The sequence below is a fragment of the Pinus tabuliformis genome, chromosome Q (assembly GCF_031772625.1).
Source record: "Pinus tabuliformis cultivar Carrire ecotype Pingquan chromosome Q, CPIR1, whole genome shotgun sequence".
Classification (NCBI taxonomy): Eukaryota; Viridiplantae; Streptophyta; class Pinopsida; order Pinales; family Pinaceae; genus Pinus; species Pinus tabuliformis.
Genome location: NC_142296.1, coordinates 992,545,634 through 992,555,019, shown reverse-complemented (window position 1 = coordinate 992,555,019; position 9,386 = coordinate 992,545,634).

Below are 9,386 nucleotides of genomic sequence, written 5' to 3'. Positions count from 1 at the left end.
CATTTATAGATGACTTCTCAAGGAATACATGGATATATTTCCTTAAGAAGAAATCTGACGTCTTTGATAGGTTTAGAGAATTTAAGGCTCTGGTGGAAAACCAGACAAAGAAGAAGATAAAGGTGTTGAGGACAGATAACGATGGAGAGTTTTGCAGTAAGGAATTTGAAGAATTATGTAAGAAGTGTAGTATAGCACGGAAAAAGACTATTCCATATACACCTAAGAAAAATGGAGTTGCAGAAAGAATGAACAAGACGTTGATGGAAAGGGCAAGAAGCATGCTCAATGGTGCTGGGTTAGGACAGGAATTTTGGGCAGAGGCAATGGAGACAGCATGTTACTTGGTCAACAGATCACCTTCATCAGCATTGGAGGATAAGACTCCACCAGAGGTATGGATTGGTAAGAAACCCTCTCTTTCACATCTGAGGGTATTTGGATATGATGCATATGTACATGTTCCAAAGGAGAAAAGAACCAAGTTGGATAGTAAATCTAAAAAGTGCATCTTTATTGGGTATAAGGATGGTTTAAAGGGTTATAAGCTTTGGAACCCAGTAATAAGGAAGGTTGTATACAACTAAGATGTGGTGTTCAGAGAGGTGAAATATGTTATTAAACATGAAGTCCCATCAGAGGAACCTGAGAAGATAGAGTGTGAGCTAAAGGAGGAAGAATCAGACTCTACAGCAGAAGAGGAATCAGAAGATGAAGAGCCACAAACTCCGGTTGTAAGAAGATCAGTTCGATAAAGAAGGCAACCAAAAAGGTATAGTCCATCTACTTTCTGTTCAAATTTTTCTTTATCTGTTACTGATGAAGATACCAGAACTGTGAAGGAAGTAGTAGATTCAGAGGATGGAAAACTTTGGAAAGAGGCCATGGTTGATGAAATGGCATCTTTGCACATAAATGAGGCTTCGGATCTAGTGGAGTTGCCGGCTGGAAGGAAACCCATTGGCAGCAAATGGGTGTTCAAGAAGAAGACAAATGTAGAAGGAAAGGTGGAGAAATAAAAAGTTCGGTTGGTAGCAAAAGGTTATTCCCAGGTGCCGAGAATTGATTTTGGTGATATTTTGTAGCTTCTATTAGATTAATTTTATCTGTTTCTGCTGCTTTTGATTTTGAGGTAGAACAGATGGATGTGAAGACAGCATTTCTTCACGGGGATCTGGAAGAGGAGATCTACATGAAGCAACCTAAAGGCTTTACAATGAAGGGTAAGAAAGAATTGGTATGAAAGTTAAAGAAGTCTTTGTATGGGTTAAAACAATCACCAAGGATGTGGTATCATAAATTTGATACATTTATACGGGGACTTGGCTTCACCATAAGCAATGCAGATCACTGTGTGTATTTTAAATTAATTGGTGACCATGTTATCTATCTAGTCTTGTATGTGGATGATATGTTGTTGGTTGGAAATGACAAAGAAATTATCCAGGATTTGAAGACACAATTGTCCTCCAAATTCGACATGAAATATCTTGGTGCTGCAAACTATATTTTGGGCATGGAAATTAAAAGAGATCGGGCAAAGAGGAAGCTCTGGTTAAACTAGAGGAAGTGTGTCGAGACAATACTGCAAAGGTTTAATATGCAAGATAGTAAAATAGTGAAGGTTCCTATTCCTGTAGGTGTGAAGTTATCTGTTGAACAGTGTCCCAAGACATAAGAAGAGGAAGAGGATATGTCCTGTGTTCCTTATGCAAGTGTAGTCGGTAGCCTGATGTATACAATGGTCTGTACTAGACCAGGCATTGCACATGTAGTGGGAGTATTGAGCGGGTTTATGTCAAAACCAAGAAAGGAGCATTGGACAGCAGTGAAGCGGGTTTTCAGGTATTTGTGTGGCACTAGTGATTATGGTTTGTGCTACCAAGGAAGACCAAGATTGGACTGAGTTTTGGATATCTGTGGCTTTGTTTATGCATACTGGGCTGGAGATCTGGATAAGAGAGGATCTACAAGTGGGTATGTGTTTAACCTATTTGGAGGTGCAGTCAGCTTGATGAGTAAGAAACAATTTGTAGTGGCATTATCAACTACAAAGGCAGAATACATGGTAGCCACTCATGCAAGTAAGGAAGTAGTTTGGTTGCAGAGATTGAGTTGAAGTATGGGGTTAGTATAGGGAGCTATAAGGACAGACTGTGATAGCCAAAGTGCAATTTTATTGGCAAAGAACCCTGCTTATCATTCAAAGACAAAGCACATTGATGTTTAGTATCACTTTGTGAGGGATATGATAGAAGGCAAAAAGGTCTTGCAGGTAAAGGTGGACACTTTAAATAATACTACAGATGCATTGAAAAAATCTGTGAGCTCTGAGAAGTTCTCTTGGTGTAGAGAAACAATGGGTGTTTCAGGGCTGGATAAATGACTAAGCTCTCCTGTGGGCCCCTGTGGAAAGAAAACAACAAGTGGGAGAATGTTGGGTTGTGTTATATTCTTTCCACGACTAGCCTACGTAGTTTACAGAGGGGTTAGAGGGGGGTGGAGCCCCCCCTTCATTGCGCTGACTGCACAGCAAGGGGGTCACTTTCAGGAGGGGCGGTAGCCCCCCCTTTGTTGCGCTGACTGCATAGCGAGGGGGTCACAGGGGGGTGGCAGCCCCCCCTGTACGGGGGGTTTGAGGGGGGCAGTTATCCCCCTTCTACGGAGTCCGGGGCAGCACCCCAGGGAAAAAAATTGGACCCTATATTAGGTTGGGTAGACCTACCTATGGTTTTGTGCATGGTTTTTGCACATGGTTTTGGACGCGATGGTTTTTGGTCCATGGTTTTGGACACGATGGTTTTCGGTCCATGGTATTGGATGCTTCAGCATGTATAAATATGTATTGTAACATTGAAAGGAGCATAATGAAAAATCAAGCTGGTAGTCCCAGTTTTGGGATCCAGGGGAAAATCTCTGTGTATATGTGTTTTATGTGGTATGCTCTCGCATTCTTTATTTTTTGTGTTTTAGAATTTGTATGCGGGTAATTTCTGTACGGGGTTAAAACCTAGATTCTGCCTACAAATGTAAATATTGCAGTACTCATGGTTATAGCAGGAAAGGATAAGGATAAGGAGAGAAGGAAGAAGGAAGCACATATATGTGGGGTTTGATCATCCAAGGTAGAGGTGGTGGAGTCAGTGGTTTTGCTTCCTATATTTTGAAAACCACAATGTTTGTATCAGCAAATGGGTGTTGGAAGCAATTCTCTCTTGTCAGAGAAAAATGCTTTGGTGAATGCCAATGTACCCAGTCCATTCATTCATGGCCTTTCCCGTCCCACCAGGTCTGAAGTTTGATTCACCTTCATGCAATTCAATGGCTCCCTTCCTATTTTTAAATGAATGTTATCCCTTACTATTTTTGAATGGATGTTATAATGTCATTATTGATTGAACTTTTTTGACAGAATAAAGGTGTATCAGATTATTTGATAACTTAATGGTATATTTGATTTATATTTTGGAAAATTTTCAACTCGGACTTAATCTAGTAAAAATTACACAAGTTAATCAGCAATTAAATATGGATTAAATCTGATTTTATTATTATTATTATTGTTTTATTTTTTCACTTACATAATCCAAGTTACTTTGAAAAATAAGTATAATTTTTTTTAATAATGTATAAAAAATTTAACAATATTAATTTTAATATTTAAAATAAAAATAATTATATATATAATAATTTTATACATATAATATATTAACTTTAAAATTGTAATTTTTATTCTTTATAAAATTGATTTCCAAATTTTATTTATTAGTATTACAACTCTCACCACATAAACATACAAAAATTCTATTTACAAATAGTCAAAGAAATAAGACACTAATTGTTAAGAGCGCATCACAATGCCAATTAGTACTCAGGTCGATGCATATCTAATGACAACATTGTTAGAATTAAGATTTTCTATTTACAAATAGTCAAAGAAATAAGACACACAATGCCAATTAGTGCTTAGGCCTATGCATATCTAATGACAACCTTGTTAGAATTAATATTTTTTTATTTGGTATAAATGTACTAACGCTGTTATGAATAGATTAACTAATGTAGGATATTTAATGTTAAAATTGTTTAGGTTAAAGTTTATCATTTTTTAAATTTATAATAATTAAAATTTTAATTCTAAAATTATATTATATTTTTTTATTTTATAAAAAAAAAAGACATATAGAAAAGGTTATTTTATGGTAATAGAAATGATGTGAAGATGTCATAATATAAATGTGTATGTTTTTTATAATAAGGAAATATAAGAGAAGAAAAGAGGCGAAAATGGTGAGGGGAGATAACAAAGGAAAAAGAGAGATGAGAGAAGATGGAAAACAAGAGGTAAATGTGTATGATTATTTTGAGAGAGAAAAGAAGGAAAAGGAAAAAAAGGAGAGAGAAAAGAATATGGGAAAAAATGGGAGAAAAGAGAAGGGGGAGGGGAGGAGAGAAGGAAGAGAAGAAAATAAAGAAGAGGGAGAGAAGAAAATAGGGAGATGAAGGAGGTAGAATAGAAAAAAGGAGGGGAAAAGAGGGAAATAAGAATAGGAAGAAAAAGAATCATGAGTAGGAAGAGGGAGGGACAAAAGAAGGAGGATTGAAGAAAAAGGAATGAAGGGGGTGGGGGAGAGGAGAAATAAGAAGGGGAAAAGAGGAAGAAGAAGGAAAGGGAGGGGGGGGGGGGGGGGGGGGGCGGCGAGGAGGAGGAGGAAGAGTTAAACCTTTTTCTTTAAGTCCTTATTTTTGTTAAATTGATTTTTCATATTTTTACATTTTTTCGTTAAAAACCATCTTACCTTTAATATAAAGGGACCTAAAAAGTGTTTGTTTCAAACCCAAATTCCCCCAAGAAATTTGACAACTAGGTTCATGTTATCAGCCCAAGAAACTCTCCTAGGTTGTATATCAGAGATGCTCAAGAACATTACAAACTCAACAAAAATGTTGGAAAAATGGTGGATGAATGAAACAAATGCTGCATATTCAAGCCAGATAACCACTCCTACTATGCTTGACCCCAGACATGGGTGAACACCCCCAGACTACAAGGCTTTAGACCACCAATTACTCACAGTTTAAAGAAAATGTGATGATGGAGAAGACTGACCACACCAACAGATGCACAGGACCCTGTGATGGTTGGCTGCAACCAGTTAAAAGGTCTGTAAATATGTTTTCTAATACACAGATAGGATGACAGCTCTCTGGCATTAAAACAACAGAAACCTATAAACAAATCCAATGATACATGCTAAATCCTAACACAGAGGTGGAATGACAGCCCCTCTAATGCTAAACATTAACAGCACATGAATAAATGTAAAACAAGCACAGTCTGGAACAAGAAGAAGAAGTGGACAGTGAGAAATTAACAACAAAAGAAGGTTGCATTAGCTGAAAATGAAGACCAGACGCTGCAGGTGTCACAGCAGTTACAATCTCCAGAAGTTGAACCTTACAGCAAAATGACACTCATCCCCCAGTCTCTGGATATATATAGAGATTGGTTACAAAATGGCTCTGCTAGGCTATGCGCGGAGGTGTCATAATGGACCACCAACCGCATTTACAATTAGATATGGTCTCTGATACAGTCTGCTGATTTTAATGGACAAAATCAGCCCTTTTCTGATATTCTAAAGTCCTTCTCTGGCAGCTGGAGTGAATTGTGGATTAAATTCCATGCCTGATAAATTCTATTCACTACTCGAGGTTGTCCTATTTGTCCCTTTGTCATGCTATCAATTGAATGCAGGTAGTTGTGGCTTTAACGCGTAGAGTACTAAATTGCAGTCTCCTTCCTCCTTCAGGCACACAAAACAGGTTACAGGAATGAATATTTCATGGCAGAGGCGAGCACAGGAGGAGAACGAACATTAGCCATTAGATCCACAAATCAACGGCAGAGATGGATTATGAAGGCTATTGGGAGAAATCACAGGCAGGCGGAGCAATTATAAACCGTCAGATCAAATAAACGGATGGTCTGGATTAACTTATGGAGTCTATTAGGAGATGGATGATCGGGGCTAACAAGGACCGTTGGATCACCGTCGAGCAGATCCGACGGCCATCGCATGAGGAAGATGCGCGATGTTTAAACAGCGGGAGAGCAGTTTTGGGAGGTGGGCGGTATTCCTCACACCGCCCATCAGTGTCTGGCGGTTTCCGTATAGCAGGCCGCGATCCAACTATTTCGCGACACGTGGCTGGCGGGAAACCACTTCCCCGCGGGCTATCGCGTGCACAAGTCACGCAATCGGGGAAGGCGTCCACCGTCCGATCGTGTGATGGACGGCCAGATTGAGAGGAAACGCATGATGTTTAACGTGCGAAGATAGAACTGCGAAGATCGTTAGATCTTGCGGGAAAAGATCGGACGGCTAGGGTTTAAAGAGCAACAGAGGGTTATGGCACGGGTTATATGAATATGGTCGCGTGGACTTAAACCTTGCGCCTGGGGGGTTTAAAACAAAAATAGGTTAATACAAGGATTTTAACAGGTTTTAAATAAAAAGCCCGGGAGCTGAGAAAAGAAGGGATTTAGGAGGGGTTTTGTAATAAATAGAGATATGAGCGGGGTGAAAGGGAAAGTACGTTTACAAAGGATTTGGAGGCAAAACGAAGAAGAACATAGTAGCAGGAGTTATAAGGGCACAGTGAAAATGAAGAAGGAAGGAAGAAAATATTGTAGCACGCTGTCTCGGCACAAACCAACCACAATTCAACCCTTTAAGCAAAAAAATCAATAGTAGAGCTAACATTGGCTCCTTCTGGGGATGATATCCTCCCTGCGAGGTCTCAAGAACCTGCAGACCAACGCCTTCATACAAAAGCAGCTTTAAAAACACTTGCCTAGTATCCATTGGGCATGGAGTCAAACTAAGCCTATACTAAACTGAACAAGAAAGTATTTACAATCATTAAAGCCTGAAAACTCAAAACTTCAAAAATTTCCCATCTACTGGGCCATCAAAATTGTTGCTTGTCATCCGGTTCATCATGGATCAGCAAGACAGGATTTATTTGATCCTCTACCTCAAAGAGTTTAGGAGGTTTGACTTTGATAGGTAGATAGGGATCAAATTTCATTCCCCTTCTGTGTATTTTCCTCCTTGGATGTTCTTTAGAGGAGCCTTTGTACACCTGCTGAATAATCATGGCTGTTGTGTACATGTTTTTATCATCTATGGCCTGCACAATTAATATGAATGATGAACCGATGTGTTCATGTGCAGGGGACACAAAGACATTTTCTACTCCCGAATATTTGTTTGAACAGTCCTCATACAAGGAGGGATTCCAAAGCTGTGCCTCCTCTTCCTCTGTCATCTGAAAATCCTCCCTTTCAATCTGTGTGGAGGCCACTTGAGCAGATTTCAGAATATCAAGACTGAGATGATCAGTTTCAGCCTTGAACATTGGGCTATTTCCTGCCTCAGTGTTCATGGGGAAACTGTGAGGGATTGTTATTTGAGCGGGTAGAGGAGCAAAAGATGATGGAGAGTTTTCCTCTCCCCTTTTGATCACTAGATTGGGGACCAAAGCAGGCTGGAAAATTGGCAGATCTGCATAGCCATTAGAAGATGTGCTGGCTTCAAGCTCGGATTCTTGGAAGACCAAGGGATCTGCTGCTACTTGATTCTGTTGATCAGCTTGTTGTTCTGCAACTACAACAAACTAGCAAATAGTGCCTTTGGATATTGCTTTCACATAAGCAGCCCTTGTTAGGAAAGGAGCACCTTCCAAAACATGAACCTCCTCCTCATGCTGCTCTTCTTCCATGAATATATTCTGACAAGGCGTCTTCACCCTTTGATCTTCATTTTCATCTCTGTTTCTCTGCAAAATCTTCAAATGCTCATGTGCTCCTCTACATGGATTTGGAGTTGAAAAAGAAATGGAACAATGAGCTCCTGCCTCCTCAGAATACTGCTCAGCTTTTAGCTTGGAAAATTTAGAGGCCAAAAACTCAATCATCCTAGCTAATTCATCTATTTCATGCTCTGAGGATGATGACGATTCACCTCCCTGTGATCTACTTTCATCATCACCTTCAGTCTCTCTGCAGCAATAATATTTTCTTCTACTTCAAAGGCTGCAGTTTGCATATCAGCCAAAGAAGTACATCTTCTTTCTCTTAACAACAGGCAAAACTGAGAATCGAAGGCATTAGCATAAGTAAGCATGGAAAAAGCAGGGGTGGGCTTCACTTCAATTGGCATTCTGCTGTACATAAGGTTAAATCTAATGTTGAAACCAGACAACAGCTCACCATCTTCTCTTTGTAAGTTCCCAAATTCATCATGATAAAAGAGCAGATCTTTATTATCTCCCTAGTGCTTTAAAAATACATCATATAGGGCCTCAATATCTGCTATAGACCTAGGGGGTAAATTTCTAAACCATTTTCTAGCTTCCCCAACTAGGCTTTGGACAAAAACCCTCATCCAAACATCTTCTTCATTGATATCTGGGTTATCAGCATAGCTATAAAAGGCCTCTAAGTTCTCTTCAGCTGTTACTCCTTCTGCACCAATAAACTTTGGCATAAATTCTTGATAATCTCCTGTAGGCATGGCATTCAAAGGGGTAGGAAAGACTAAGGGTGCATACCTAGCAGCAACTATTCTTTCTATCTTTGTGAGGGCTTGTTGGCCTGCCATGACTGAGGTATACGAAAGGGATACTGGTGGACTGAGTGGGATAAATCAATGAAAATAATGACAGAAACAGATGAATATGACGGACGACATGGAAAAATTCGTTCTCTGAACTGGAATTCGAAAGGGAGATGAATGACAAGGAGCTGTATGAATCTCTGAAGGTATTTCTACACTAGCAGAGATACATAAAAATTTCAAGGCTTACCTGATCCTGATGCTCCTTACTGCGATATTTTCTTCTGCTTAACGGTCTTCTCAGGATCAAGCACTGGTTCAACTGATGATTTCTGAAGATATCTCCGAACATGCCTCACCAACTGCACCAGAACTGTAATGTGGAGTCTCCAAATGATGGTCTTCCACCAGTGGAGTCGCCAGATAGATGATTACAACCCAAATATGCCTCCAAACCTTGTCTATCATCAAAGCTTGGAACTGTGTCATTCTCCCAGGAAAGCTGAGCTTCAATTCTCCTCTCCCCAGCAATGGCGCCATTTAATGTTATCACACCAAGAAACTCTCCTAGGTTGTATATCAGAGATGCTCAGGAACATTACAAACTCAACAAAAATGTTGGAAAAATGGTGGATGAATGAAACAAATGCTGCATATTCAAGCCAAATAACCACTCCTATTATGCTTGACCCTAGACATGGGTGAACACCCCCAGACTACAAGGCTTTAGACCACCAATTAATCACATTTTAAAGAAAATTT